The sequence below is a fragment of the Carcharhinus amblyrhynchos genome, unplaced genomic scaffold (genome assembly GCF_965287045.1).
Source record: "Carcharhinus amblyrhynchos unplaced genomic scaffold, sCarAmb.v2.hapA scaffold_79, whole genome shotgun sequence".
NCBI lineage: Eukaryota > Metazoa > Chordata > Chondrichthyes > Carcharhiniformes > Carcharhinidae > Carcharhinus > Carcharhinus amblyrhynchos.
In genome coordinates this window covers 494,795-509,868 of record NW_027649819.1, presented here as the reverse complement: position 1 = coordinate 509,868, position 15,074 = coordinate 494,795, and the positions used below count along the sequence as shown (strand labels likewise).

The 15,074-nt window shown below is 44.1% G+C and overlaps 4 non-coding genes across 4 annotated transcripts; 2 read left to right on the top strand and 2 right to left on the bottom strand.

Annotated features, from left to right (window-relative positions):
* Positions 1-4,388: 4,388 nt before the first annotated feature.
* Positions 4,389-4,460, bottom strand: trnad-auc (transfer RNA aspartic acid (anticodon AUC)). The gene has a single exon. It is a non-coding gene; the product is annotated as a tRNA-Asp (tRNA).
* Positions 4,461-5,376: 916 nt separating this feature from the next.
* On the top strand, positions 5,377-5,458 carry trnas-gcu (transfer RNA serine (anticodon GCU)). Its single transcript has one exon. It is a non-coding gene; the product is annotated as a tRNA-Ser (tRNA).
* Positions 5,459-7,418: 1,960 nt separating this feature from the next.
* trnat-cgu (transfer RNA threonine (anticodon CGU)) lies at positions 7,419-7,493 on the bottom strand. The gene has a single exon. It is a non-coding gene; the product is annotated as a tRNA-Thr (tRNA).
* A 4,195-nt stretch (positions 7,494-11,688) lies between these two features.
* On the top strand, positions 11,689-11,774 carry trnap-ugg (transfer RNA proline (anticodon UGG)). The gene is given in 2 exon segments: positions 11,689-11,724; positions 11,739-11,774. It is a non-coding gene; the product is annotated as a tRNA-Pro (tRNA).
* The last annotated feature ends 3,300 nt before the right edge of the window (positions 11,775-15,074 follow it).

Sequence of the window (15,074 nt, the reverse complement as noted above, 5' to 3'; positions counted from 1 at the left end):
TATTGAGTAGCAAGGCACGGAAGAGACTCCGGGCTCAGAAGGATGTGCAGAATTCCGGAGACGCAGAGATGCAGAGTCGAAAGAAAAGCATAATTTTACTGCTTGCTATCTCTGGGAACTTCATTCTCTTATGGTCAGTATTCATGATGTATTGTATATGGAGCCGCATGTGGAATATTGGGTATCAATCTGTATATATTCATAGTTATATACGAGAAGCGGGATTTATGCTTCAACTTCTGAGTTGTTGCACAAACACATGTATTTATGCTGTCACTCAAACGAAGTTCAGGGCACAATTCAAAGATGTATTGAGGTATCCTATCGCTATAATTGTAAAAAATATCAAATTATGTTAAAAATAGATGTTACTGGAATGAACTCCCAAACCAAATTGCAGCTAAACATCTCTCCCCTGCAGATCATCACCCAAATATCAACAGTGGGATCGATCAATTCTCCCCACAGGTGTACTGTGATACTGAGAGAATTCTTTCATGATACTCGCTACAAGAAGATGTGATGTAGAATCACCGTGGTCAATCTGGATTCCCAAAGGTGTTTGACAGGCAGTGGGGAGATCGTCAGATTGACACAAGTACAATTGATCTCATCTTATTTCGTACTGTGTCGGTAATAAAGAAATGGGGGAACACATTAGTTTGCCAAGTTGGATTTGTGATGGAGTCATAGTTGGCTTTGTTTTCGTTTGCTGTGTCATCAAATTGGCTAAATGAGCTCCAAAACCTCATCCATGATTGTTGCATCCAGATGGAGGCGTGGAGCTGGCTGGAGGGGAGGGTCTCGGGAGACCACGGCCTTAGTTGCCATTTTTGGGAATTCTCAATGAAATTATAATCAACATTTCCTGCGTCCACCTGTTCCTCTCAGTCGTTGCCAGTCTGTCTAACTGCAATGTATCTTCAAACACTTATTCCAACCAAGATCAATATTGTGAAGCTAAACCTGATCCAAAATAGGACTTAACGGGCTTCATTTCGATTATTTAACGAGTCTCTGAGAAGAATGATCCTGAAGAGAATGTAGAAACCTGGTGCACATTTGTTCTTAGACATATTATCACACATCCACTCTGAAACTTGTGCAGTTTTGTTTATATCATATTCCCTCATTCTTGCTTTTTAAATGCAGACACTTGAAACAATTCTCAGCGTCAGTGCCATCTGCAACATACCTTCGCGTTAAACCAGTTTTGCTTTCTGTCTTCCTTGAATGCCTTGTTATCCTTCACATCCTTTAGATCATTTGGTCGTTCCAGACACAAGTACATTTAGTACATATCTTCCCAGAATAGATCTATCACTAATACCGATTCTTAGGGAACACCACCGTTTAATTTCTTTGGCCTTGGAAAACAATTGTTCACTGACAATTTTGTATATACATGTCCCTGAATTCCATTAAATTCCATTTACAATCGATTAATCACTTTACCAAACGTCACTTGAAAGTCAATATGCATCGATTGACGAACCACAATAACCCACACATAATCAGCCTGTTTTATTCCTTGAGTAAGGAACACATTTGATGTGTACACAGAATTTTGAATATATAAATCAAGTCTAGTTTCATGACTACAAGTTTGAATGAGGTAGATGCCAGATATGGATAGGGAATTGCAAAAGGTAATGTTTACTGATTGAACCAGCCATGCAGCCTCGCAGTTGAGAAACTTGCACGCTAGAGCACCAATATTCACACAGTTGCTCACATGTGTCCAGTTGGAAAGCTCTCTAAAGGTACATGAAGTTTGATAGAGCGCCTGTGAGCACCCTTCACTGTCTGATTTCACGCTGAACAGGGAACTGCTCAGTGAAGCTGCATTCACTACGTGGAAAAATATGATAGAGTTGATATTCAAGAGTGCAGTTGCATTTGGCCTTCACAACGTTTCTGTTGCACAAACTCTGTCAAAGCAATATGGAAATATGGAAAACTTTAAAATATATATAGTTTATGGGATGTAGACGTCGCTGGTTCTGTTTTCCAGCATTCATTCTATCTGGGGTTTTAATAAAGTTCTGCGCAGTTGTTTCTACTGCACAGTAAACAACGTCTGAACAGCGTTGTGATAGAGTCGATTGTGCCTTGCGAATATCAAACCTGCGAGATCGGATTCCAATGTCTACAGGAGAATAAGGAAAGTGAGTGTGTGGCTTTTCTGCATTGAAAAGAATTTCTGCCTAAAGATACAAAATTTGCCAGCCTTGTTCACAATTACAAGAAGTCACAACGAGTTTTACATTGTATATTGTATTTGATGGGAGGGGCCTGATAGACACTTACAAGATAATGAAGGGGATGGATAGGGTAGAGGTAGAGAGATTCTTCCCGCTGACAAAGGATAGCAGGACTAGAGGGCACAGCCTCAAGATAAGCTGGGGGGCGGGTAGTTTAGATCGGAGTTGAGGAGGAACTTCTTCACTCAAAGGGTAGTGAATCTCTGGAATTCTTTGCATTTATTGCCCATCCAAAATGGCTTTTGCCAAGATAATGTTGAGCTGCTTCAGAACCTACTGCCATCCGCGTAACACGGTGCAATCTCACTACAAATGTTATTTACCACATGACAAGACTAATTTTATTTACCACATGTCACAGACCAGGACTGCGCGGTTATCCAGTTCTTGCTGCATTTGGAAATAGTCTGAAGAGTCCTCTGAATAGTCCTGAGCAGTGTGCAGTCATCAGTGAACATCCCCACTTCTGCCCTGACCATGGAAGAAAAGTCATTTCTGAAGCAGCTGAGAATCATTTCACTCAGGGCGTTGCCGTGAGAAAAAAACGCCGAGATTTCCTGAAGATGAGCCGAACAACATCCAAAAACGGCAGCCATCTTCCTTTGTACCAGGTGCGGTTGCTGGAAGACAATCAGCGAATTCAGATTCAATTCAAGACTTGGGTCACCGTTTTTATGGAGTTTGCATTTTCTCCGCGTGACTGTGTGGGTTTCCTCCGGGTGTTCTCGTTTCGTCCCACAGTCCAAAGATGTGCGGGTTAGGTTGATTGGCCATACTAAATTGACCATACTGTCAGGTGGATGAGTAAACGAGGGTTTCGGGGAAAGGGGCTGGGTTGAATTATATAGAGCATAGAACATAGAACATTGAACATTACAGCGCAGAACAGGCCCTTCGGCCCACGATGTTGCGCCGACCAGTTAAAAAACAATGACCCTCTAACCTAAACCAATCCCTTTTCATCCATAAACCTATCCACGGATCTCTTAAACGCCCCCAAACTAGGCGCATTTACAACTGCAGCAGACAGGGCATTCCAATCCCTCACCACCCTCTGGATAAAGAGCCTACCCCTGACATCCGTCCTATAACTACCCCCCCTTAATTTAAAGCCATGCCCCCTCGTGCTAGCTTTCTCCATCCGAGGAAAAAGGCTATCACTATCCACCCTATCTAAACCTCTAATCATCTTATATGTTTCAATAAGATCCCCTCTTAGCCGCCTTCTTTCTCGCGAAAACAACCCCAAATCCCTCAGTCTCTCCTCATAGGACCTCCCCTCCATACCAGGCAACATCCTGGTAAACCTCCTCTGCACACTCTCCAAAGCCTCCACATCCTTCCTATAATGTGGGGACCAGAACTGCACGCAATACCCCAAGTGCGGCCGCACCAGAGTTGTGTACAGATGGCCTACTCCTGCTCCTATTTCTTATGTTCTTATGTTCTTGCATCTCTGGTTCTGAGCCAGCATACAGGGCACAGTCATCGGCAAAGCGGAAATCTCTCAGAACAGTCACCTTCACATTAGTAATAGCTTGAAGTCTCCTCAGGTTGGAAAGCTTCCCACCCACTCGGTACTTGAGGCTGATTCCAGCAACACTGTCCTGGAAGGCATCATTCAGCGTGGCAGTAAACATCATGCTGAACAGTGTGGGTGCGAGCACACAGCCCTGTTTCACTCCATTGGTGACTGGGAATGCCTCAGAGGATTCTCCGCCATCCAGTACTCTGGACATGACGCCATCATGGAACTGGCGTACCATCTGAATGAATTGGGGTGGGGGGCGGGCAGCCGAACTTTGACATGATCCTCCACAGGCCTTGTCGGCTTCCAGTGTCGGAGGCTTTCGTGAGGTCACCAAAGATTGTGTAGAGCTCGCGATTCTGCTCCTGACACTTCTCAGGGTAATATTCCACGTGTTGACTACGTGGCATCGCCAGATCAAAGGTGAGCCAAAATGCTGATGAATTGAACGAACGATGATCTCAGGTCACGAAAAGTGTCGGTACAAATGTAAGGATTTGCATTTTTGAAAGTTTCATTTCTTGACAGTCTTTGTTTCTGTTTTCAAAGTTAGAAAACAACACAAGTACAATTTGACGTAATAAGATTATGATAAACTCCCCGTCGGGGAATTGAACCCAGGTCTCCCGCGTGATAGGCGGGGATACTAACCACTATACTAACGAGGAACTGACAGTTGCAGCAACCATACACATTGTACACTTGTCATTTTCACTTCCGGAGCGACAACTCAGTTCTGACGAGATCAGTTGTTTTCCCCAATACGGAGAACCATTTCATGCAGCAAACAGCGGCTTTAACTAACTCATTAAGACTTTTGGATTAGCAGGAAAGAGAATGAGATGGATGCATGAAGAAAAAACACAAATCAGGTGGAGACAGAAAGGAGCGTTTGCCGTTCATATCAAACCGCATGTTCTTTTTAATTTTGGAGGAAAGACGGGGTGTATTGAAGTCTGAACTTGCTGGACAATCTCAGCTGCTCTCTCTCCACAGATGATGTCAGACCTGCTGAGTTTTTCAGCATTTTCACTTGTTGTTTCAGATTCCAGCATCGGCAGGATTTTGCTTTTATCTTGTCAAGAAATGCATTTTTTTCTCTCCAAACCGCTGGAAGTTTCAAAGTGCTTTACAGCTGAGATGCTTTTCTTTAATTATATTGTCTTTTTATTGCCCGAGGTACAGGTGCAGATTGAGCAAATACATAAAATATAGTATCTATCATAGTTTGGAGATTTGTTATTTCGGCAACAATCAACTTTATCCGGATCTAAAATCCAAAGACTGATGAGCAAGAGTTACTTGAGCCTGACGTGATTTGAATACACAATCTTCTGATCTGGAGTCAGACGCGCTACCGCTGCGCAACAAGCTCATAACTTTTGCAGTTCTTCTACATCTGTGTTATTTTTGGTGAATTCAAAACTCAAACAGGGAATTGTCTCCCTCTTTACTTTCTCGGGATTGAAATCGAATGGAAGAGGAACAGCGAACCAAAATTAACGAGAAAGCAGAAACACAACTTATCCGACAGGAGAAATGTGTTCTTTGTTCAACAGGTGATTCGAAAGGTCATTACTCTGTGATGAGGTGGCCGAGTGGGTGAGGCGATGGATTGCTAATCCATTGTGCTCTCCACGCGTGGGTTCGAATCCCATTCTCGTCGATGTTGTATCTTTTATGCTTCTTCATTGAAGTTGAACTTCAATCTGGGGATGCGGCATGCCATGGAAATGCTGATGAAGTATTCGAGAGCACTTCAGATATTCTCAGCCTTGCCCCTCGGCTGAGGTGTGGTCATCCTGAGACGACATCCTCAGCAGTAAAACCTCCCTGTTGAGATTAGGTCTCAGTAGATGGTAATTTGGGAATATGCTGACTTCGCCATTATTTTCATTCAGACTGTGTTTCTTGTTTTCATTATCTGCTGCTGTGTGAGGATTGGGATCTTTCTGATTCTGTCTGTGGAACTGTGCGTGTACAAGCGATTTCTTCTGACAGTCAGTTCCCGGAACTGTAAATTAGCTTGGAATCCATTCTGTATTTGCAATCTCTGGGATTGTGAACGAGTTGATTGATCTCCTCATTTTGAATCTCCGATGTACTTTTCTCAGCGTCGCTGACTGGGCCACTGGACAGTGATTACATTTCAAAAATACTTCATTGTCATTAACATATTTTGGGGCGTCCAGTGGTTCTGAAAGAGCTACAGAAATTTCAGTAGAACTCCAATAGGACACAGACACTTTTTTATTCATTCATGGAACCTGGGTGTCACTGGCTGGGCAGCATTTATTGCCCAAAACTCGCAGCCCGAGGACAGTTTAGAGTCAACTACATTGCTGTGGATCTGGAGTCACATGTGGGCCAGACCGGGCAAGGACGGCAGGTTTTGTTCCCTAAGGGGCATTAGTTTATCATATAAGTTTTTCTGATGATGGTCAGTCATTTCATGGCCAGCAGTAGATTATTGATTACAGATTTTTTTTATTAAATTCAAATTTCACCAACTGAAATGGCAAGATGCGAGACCTAGAGTATTAGCTGAGTTTCTGGATTAATATTCCAGTGATAATACCACAAAACCTAATGGTTTATAAAGTTTGTGTTCTCAACACCTCGTCAGAATCATAGAATCATACGGTGTGGAAGGAGGTCATTTGGCCCATAGCCTCCAAAATTCCCTCAAACCGACCGCTTTCGTAGCTGACAGTCTTTGTGGCTTAGTTAGTTAAGGCACCTGTTCAGTAAGCAGGAGTCATCCTGGGTTCAATTGATATTTGGCTTCCATTTTCCCCGAAAAACCTCGATCTGTACTAAATGGATTTTATATGCAACCGGAGTATTACACAAGAAGGGAGAATCCCAGCGGAGCCTCGATTCGTTCCCAATGATATTTGCAATTGTGCCAGTCACAAAATCCATTTCTGCTTGTCAGTTTTGTCTTTCCCTTCACAGTGGATAATCTCCAACGATGGAAAAATTTTGAGACTCTCCACCAAAACTTCCACTATTTGTTGAGATGATCCAGGTATTTTCATCACCTTGCAGTTAAAAAAAATTTCACCTGCAATAAACCCAATGCTGTAAGTTCTACCAACGCACATTTCCATTATTTTCTCAGGGAATTCCGAACGCAGTCAAATGGCCTGAGAAACACACAATCCCGACAGTGCTCAAGGAAACCGTTCTGCCCATCGCGTCTGTACTGACCCTCCGACAGAGAATTGCACATAGGATCTATCCTCGCAGTGGCACACACCCACTCCGCTAACCTACTGATGGAAATACCTTGGGGGCGAAGGGACAATCGAACATGGCCAAATCCATTCAACCTGCTCATCTTTGGAATGCGGCAGGAAATCGAATCACCTTGTTTCCTGAGATCATTTGCCTGGGTGAATTCAACTGGAACAGAACTACAGAAGTTTGGCACCATCCAGGACAGAGCATCCCGCTTCACTCACTCCACTACCTACACACAATGGCAGCAGTGTGCACCATCGACACGATGCACTGCAGCAACTCAGTAAAGCTCCTTTGCCAGCACCTTCCAAACCCATGACCACAAGGACTGAGAAGGACAAGCGCAACAGAAACATCAGAATAACATTGAAAAAGAGCCAAGGCTCCGCTGGGATTTGAACCCAGGATCATCCTACATACGAGGCAGGCGCTTTAACCAACTAAGACACGGAGCCTGTCACTGCTGTTGCTGGGTTCAGCGGAATGCTGGAAATAATTTCCAGATCTGGTGGTATTTGTGAAAAAGGAGATACTGCCAGGTTGTAGGACACTGATGGTTATTTATTGATTGTAGCTATTTATAAGTTGTTGTTGCGTGTGTGCGTTCCTTAATCTTATTTATCTTCCAAAAGAAATGAAATATCTAATTGAAAAAAGATGTTACTATTTCCAACCCAACCAGCGAGCGTTGTGTCAAACTTTAAGAAAGGTTTGTGATTTATTCTCGAGTCAGTGGTTTCCCTGGGAGCCGGGTTAACAGAAACAGCATGGAGAGATGGCAGAGCAGGAAATGTCGGTGCCGAAGGTGAATCACATCAATGAAGCAGCAACTGGTTTGTAACTAACCTGACCCATAATCCGATTGTGGTGGGACTCAAACTTTGAATGGCTGAAGTGCCATTATTGAGCAGTCCAATGCGCCACAGAGACACATGGATTTCCCGGTATAGTCAATATAACTTGCAATTTGCTATTACCTTGAGCAGTTGAGTCGACCAGCATCGGTGTCCAAAAGGGAAATCTAGTTGATGAGACGACGGAGAATGAATTTCAGAGATAAGCAGATGCTGTTACATTGAAGATTTTGAGTAGAGGATCGTGTGGAATCATGTACTAATTAGAACAAAAGGCCCGGTTTCAACCCGGTATTTTCTGGGTAGAACGTGTACAGATTTGCAAAGTCTCTCAGATAGATTTATAATGAATATCACACACATATGTCACACCAGAGACAGATCGATACAGAATGAGTCCAACACTCATTCATCTAGAATCTTAGAATGGATACAACAAAGAGAGGGAGACCATTCGGCCCTTATTTTGTGTGCTGACCTGTACATGAACAACTGGGCACACCCCTTTCCCAGTTCTTGTCTCATAACCCTGTAAATCCCTTCACTTCAGGTGTTGATCCCATTCCTCCTTGTCAGTCCTGATTTGATGCTACCTCTGCCACACCCTCAGGCAGCGCATTCCAGGTCCTAAACATTCAGCGCATTAAAACCCATCCTTCTCTCCTCTGCAATGGGAACAATATTTCTTCATCTACTATTCTTAGGCTGCACCCACTAACCCATCACCTCTACCATCTCGAAGGAAAATGGCAGCAGATACATGGGAGCACCAGCACTACACCCCGCCCCTCCCACCCACCCACCCGGCCTCGAACCCACTCACCGTCTCGACTTGGAAATACATCACAGCGTCTTCACTGTCGCAGGGGCAAAATCCTGAAACACTGTTCGGCTGACAGCACCGTGGCTGTTCCGACACCTCAGGGACAGCAGCAGTTTAAGAAAGCAGCAAACCACCACCTACTTAAGGCCAGTTAGGGATTGGTAATGAATGTTGGCCTAGTCAGTGATACCCACCTCTTCAAATCAATAAAACAAATAAAAACTCGCAACTACAACCGGAGACAGAGAGATACAGAACAAATCTCACTCACACGCATGTATTGGATACAATATGAATCACTCAATCACATTCCCTAACAGAGGGTAAAAGGCAGTCGAAATTGGGCGATCGTTATCCACTTGCAGTTTAACCAGAGTTTTGTACAAGAACAGAGAAGATCTGAACACAACATACAACATTTTAACCCAACGTGGAACATCATGAGATCAGATAATTAACATTTTGCTGAACAGAAAACATTTTCACGGAGAATAGTTTGACACAACAGGGAACACGTTTACAGAGCAGGGCATTTATTAACCGAATATTTTAAAAATATTGACACAAGATGGATCATATTTACACAGCTGGAAACACATTTACAGCATCCGGGAGGCATTTTACACAACAGCAGAAAACACTTCTCAGCAACAGAGAGCACAGTAACACAGCAGGAAATATATTTACAAACATGTATTTGCAACGGAAAATTCCTTTTAAAATAGTGATGGATTCTCCAATTCCGTGTCTTGCCGGTTTCCCAGCACTTTGTCTGTCGTTCCATGTGTCCAAGCAGTCTCTCGTGCTGCTATTGTGTGTTTTTCTCTGTCTATTGTATTCTCGGTGTGATGCAGTGATGCCTCCTCACACTGGTGTTCACATCAAACGATACAGGAGTGAACATCTGCCTGACGACATTGATAGGCACGAGCCACGACCACTGTAGCAGAGTGGCGCAGCGGAAGCGTGCTGGGCCCATAACCCAGAGGCCGATGGATCGTAAACCATTCTCTGCTATTCTGGTTCACAGTGGTGATGAAACAATCTAACGGTAACTCTGAAGCAGTTGTGACTTTTACCTGGAGAACACCAATTGATATTTGGCTTCCCTTTTCACCGAAAAACCTCGATCTGTACTAAATGGATTTTATATGCAACCAGAGTATTACACAAGAAGGGAGAACATCTTAACACAACATGCAACAATTTACTGACAAAAAAACATCCTCACGGAGAATCTTCTTTACACAACAGGGAACACGTTTGTCAGAGAAGGGGACATATTAACAGAACAGAAGGAAAAAATATTTACAGAGCCGGAAGCACAACAACAGGGAAGAATTTTACAGAACAGCAGGAATAAAAACGCTCAACAATATTTGAGACAGTTACCTGGGTAAGATTGGTCTGGAGAGATATTGGCAAAACACGGATAATTGGGAATAACTCAGAGGTAAAAAAACTGGGCGGCATGGACACTTTGGGCCGAAGGGCCTGTTTCCATGCTGTAACCCTCTATATGACAGAGCACAACAGGAAATATATTTACAGACAGTGAAACACTTTGCACAACAACAGTGAACATCTTTGAACAATAGTTCAAAGCAGGACAGCTGTGCAGCAGGAAATATGCTTACAAGAATATATTTGCAACAGAAAACTAATTTAACATGTGAGTGATCAATTCCGGGTCCTGCCGGTTTCGCGGAACCTTTATCTGTCGCCACACGTGTACAAACAGCCTCTTTTGCTGCTTTTGTGCGTGTCTTTCTCTGTCCATTGCATTCTTGGTGTTCTGCAGTGGAATTGTGTGGCCAGACTGAAGCTCCCTCACACTCGTGCTGGAGTTAAACAACAATGTGGAAGTGAATATCTGAATGGCTACATTGATAGGCAGCAGCGGGGAGCTGGATTTACCAGAGCAAAGTGACGCAGTGGAAGTGTGCTGGACTGATAATTCAGAGGTTGATGCATCAAAGCCATTCTCTGTTATTTCCTGTTAACGATGATAACAAAACCACTTGACAACAATTCTGCAACATTTCCGTGGGATATACAAGCATTTGCATTGGCTCCGCTTTTCTGTTTTCACCCTCAAACTGCAGTAAATCACATTGATCTGCACACAAGCTGTAGATACTGTGAACATGCACCAGGATATATTAGTGACCAAGGTCATGGTGTGCAGGGCACAATTTCAGAATTTGTGGATGATGTGAAAGTTGGGGGCATTGTGAACTCTGAGGAGGATAGTGTAAAACTGCAAAAAGGACAGAGACAAGTTGACGGAATGAGTGGACAAGTTACAGATGAAAGTCAAAGCTGAGAATTGTGAAGTGATTTATTCTGGTAGGAAGATTATACAGAGACAATGAAAAGTAAAAGGACCCGGGTTCAATACTGGCCTTCGGTGACCTGTGTTCCACAATTTTCCTGTGCCTGCTTCTCTTTCCTCCGGGTGCTCTGGTTCCCCCCGCACTCCATTGATAGGGTAAATGGATTTACCATGCTAAATTTCCCCTTATGTCTCCCAGTATGTTTAGATTAGGAGGATTAACGAGGTAAATATGTGAGGTTGCGTGGATAGGTCAGAGAATGAGTGCACACTCAATGGGCCGAATGGCCACCTTCTGCACTGTAGGGATTCAATGATAGAGATTTTCATATTCCAGTCAAGAGTTCATCAAGAAACAAGGGAAAATATTCAAGGCAAGTATCAAAATTTCACCGATTCGGTGCCTAATGTACATATCTTTGGAAGCTAAAGCAACGTTTAACATGGCCATTCCACCTAACCTGCACATCTTTGAACTACGGAGCAAACCAGAGCACCCAGAAGAAACAACGGGAGAGAATGTGCAAAGTCAGCAAAGGGTCAGAACCGAAGTCAGGTCTCGAGGCTCTGAGGCGGGGGAGTGGGATTGGATGGAATGTTGTTTCAATAATGCCAAATGGCGGCCTACTGTAGTGGGTGGCTCGTTGGTCTAGGGGTATGATTCTCGCTTTGGGTGTAGTGCTTAAAATGCGAGCGGTTCCGGGTTCAAATCCCGGACGAGCCCTGCAATTTTATTTAAAGATAATTCTTTGCAATGAAGGTGGCGACAATGAGTGAAAGCCGAAGCAGTGTTTACCTCCAGAGAACTCATTGCAGAGAATTGATCCCTGCAGAACACGGAAAGAAACCATACAGTCTGAAAGACCTGGGAGTCCCGGTCAGATTTTAATTTGTCCATATTTCAGTTTGATTCCTGTGCGCCGAGTGAACCGTGAGTATTGGTAGGTTTCAGCAGTCCTGCTGAGGGGAAATTTGGAATAGACGACGGACACACGAACAGAGGAAATGGAACATAGAACATAGAACACGATGTTGCGCCGACCAGGTAAAAAACAATGACCCTCCAACCTAAACCAATCCCTTTTCATCCATAAACCTATCCACGGATCTCTTAAACGCCCCCAAACTAGGCGCATTTACAACTGCAGCAGGCAGGGCATTCCAGTCCCTCACCACCCGCTGGGTAAATAAGAGTAATAAGAGCAGAGGAAGGCCATTCGGCCTCACAAGACTGTCCCGCCATTCACTGAGGTCATGGCTGATCTGTTTGTGTTTCGATTTCCACATTTCCATCACTCAGCTCGTTATTAAACCTCTTCCTGAGGAGATTAGATTTTCCCCCACAGAATTGTATTAAACTATTTGCTACAAAGCCTGTTCGTCCATTTGGGAGCATCAATAATTTATTAAGATCACACAAAAAAGATTGATTTCTTGAGGGGAGAATAATATAATGAGATGAGAAAAATTAATGAACAAAACAACAAGGAAATACATTCTGAGAAAGCGCCCTGCAATGTTTGCAAGAAAATGCAGAGCTTTTAGCTGAAGAAGGAAATCTCAGTTTGCTGGAAGTTCTACAAATTTCTGCGCAAAACGACCGCGACAGAACTCAAGCCTGCAATCTTCTGATATCACCATTGCTATGAATACCGAAGTCAGACGCCTTATCCATTAGGCCACACGGTCAACAGATACAGTGCAGCCCCAAATGTTAGCACCATGTGAATAACTGCCGTGATTATATTTATTTTCAGTTCTGTTTTTAGTTACTTCTCTGATTCCCAGATGCCAAAAAATTGAAATGGAATCCCCAGAGTTTGCCAACAGCAGAAATCTAAAGCCCACTTCTAACATTCTTGGCTGCCTGTCTGTGTGGAGTTTGCACGCTCTCCCCGTGTCTGCGTGGGTTTCCTTCGGATGCTCCGGTTTCCTCCCATCTCCAACGATGTGCAAATTAGGTGGATTGGCCAGGCTAAATTGACCTTTACTGTTAGGGGGATTAGCAGAGTAATTACGTGGGGTGACAGGGAGGGATTCACTGTCGGAGAGTCGGTGGAGAATATCTGGGCCGAATGGCCTCCTTCCGCACTGTCGGGATGCTTTGCCTCCTGCACTTCCTGTCTTCAATCTTCAATGCCTGTTCCCGAATCCTTCTGCTAGCAGCTAATGCAGCAACTGCCCCCTGTGTACCTTAGTTAAATATGTTCTACTCTTTTACACCTCTCTTCCAGCGCCACTCAATCCCTTTTGCTGCAAAGAGAGAAACTCCGAGTTATCCAGCCATACCTGGGAGCTAAAATCCCTCACCGCTGGATCCAAAACAGTAAATCTCCTTTCCCCCTGTATAAGGACTCTCACACACTTTGTAAAGTGGGGTTACCGGGTCTGGGGGCAATGCTAAAACAGCTCAGTTAATCAGAGCTTCATAAAGATTGAGCAGGACTTCCCAGTTTTTATACTCAGTATCTCCAGTTATGAAGCCAAACATCCAATCCGCCTTCCTGACGACTGTGTGCAATTTTGGTCCCCTTGTTTGCGAAAGGATATATTGGCCTTGGTGGGAGTACAGAGAAGGTTCACCAGGTTGATACCGGGGATGAGGGGGTGAGCTTATGAGGAGAGATTGAGTAGATTGGGCCTGTACTCGTTGGAGTTTAGAAGGCTGAGGGGTGATCGTACGTTGACATTTAAGATAATGAAGGGGCTGGAAAGGGTAGAGGTAGAGAGATTCTTTCCAATTAGAAAGGAAACCAGAAGGAGAGGGCGCAGCCTCAAAATAAGGGCGGGAGGGGGAGGGGGGGGTCAGTTTAAAACAGAGTTGAGGAGGAACTTCTTCTCTCAGAATGTGGCGAAACTCTGGAATTCTCTTCCCATTGAAGTGGTGGAGGCTGCCTCGTTGAATATGTTTAAGTCACGGGTAGGTAGATTTCTGATCGATAAGGGAATTAAGGGTTATGGGGGGCAGGCGGTTAAGTGGAACTGATCCACTTCAGATCAGCCATGATCTTATTGAATGGTGGGGCAGGCTCGAGGGGCGAGATGGCCTAATCCTCCTCCGAGTTCTTATGTTCTTGTGAGAGCTGAGAATGCAGCTTTTGTTTCTCCAAGTAAATCTCTCTGGATAAAGCCGGAATTTATAGGGATTCCTGTCACTGACGGATTTCTGGCGGTTTGTGTCTCACTGCTCTAACTCACTCTATCCCTCCATACCTTCTCATTAACTCTATATGAAGGCGGGATCTTGTTGTTTAGTGACTGAGTGCACACAATCTGTATCTACATCTGATCAAATAGAATTCAGCTTGTGAACAATATCATCGTTTTAACCAGCTCTGGGTGAACCCAGGCACAGCTCTCATTGGCTGCAGCCCCCTGAATCTGGGGAACAGACACTGTGAGCATTGCCGGCCTCAGAGGCTTTCACAGTTACTGAACTGGGAAACTCCAACTCATCCCCGAGAATCCACAGCACAGAGCGAGAGGAGAGGAAAACCTGTCCTGGGAGCTGTCAATCTGAGACCTGTCAATGTGCAGATGTGAAGCTGCTCCTTCCATTCCCAATCTGCTATAACCAGGAGTTCCTGACGCCCAATAATGACCAGCTTGCAGCAATGTGTTTGAATGAACACGATGTCATATCATCCAAGCAGCATTTTGAAATGATCATTCAGTGTATTCTGATGAAATTTATTTCTTATGTTCTGTGTGTCATTCCATAAGAATCTTCCTCTGACATCAGACCTTGTTTTGTCCTTGCGCTCCTGATGCAGTTTTTTTTCCAATCTGCTCACATTCTGATTTCCCTCATGGAACCAGAGAAAGGGAACAGCACTGAATCATTCGGCTTATCTTGTCCATGCCAGCCCGAGGGCACCCAGGTGTCCTCTTCAAGCTCACCTTCCTGCACTCGGCCCGAAGCTATGGAGCTGAAAGCATGATGGCCATCCAAATACTTGGCACCAAAATACCAGAAGAGTTCTGGCTCTGTGGCTGACGGAAGAAAACGCTCTTTAATGATAAT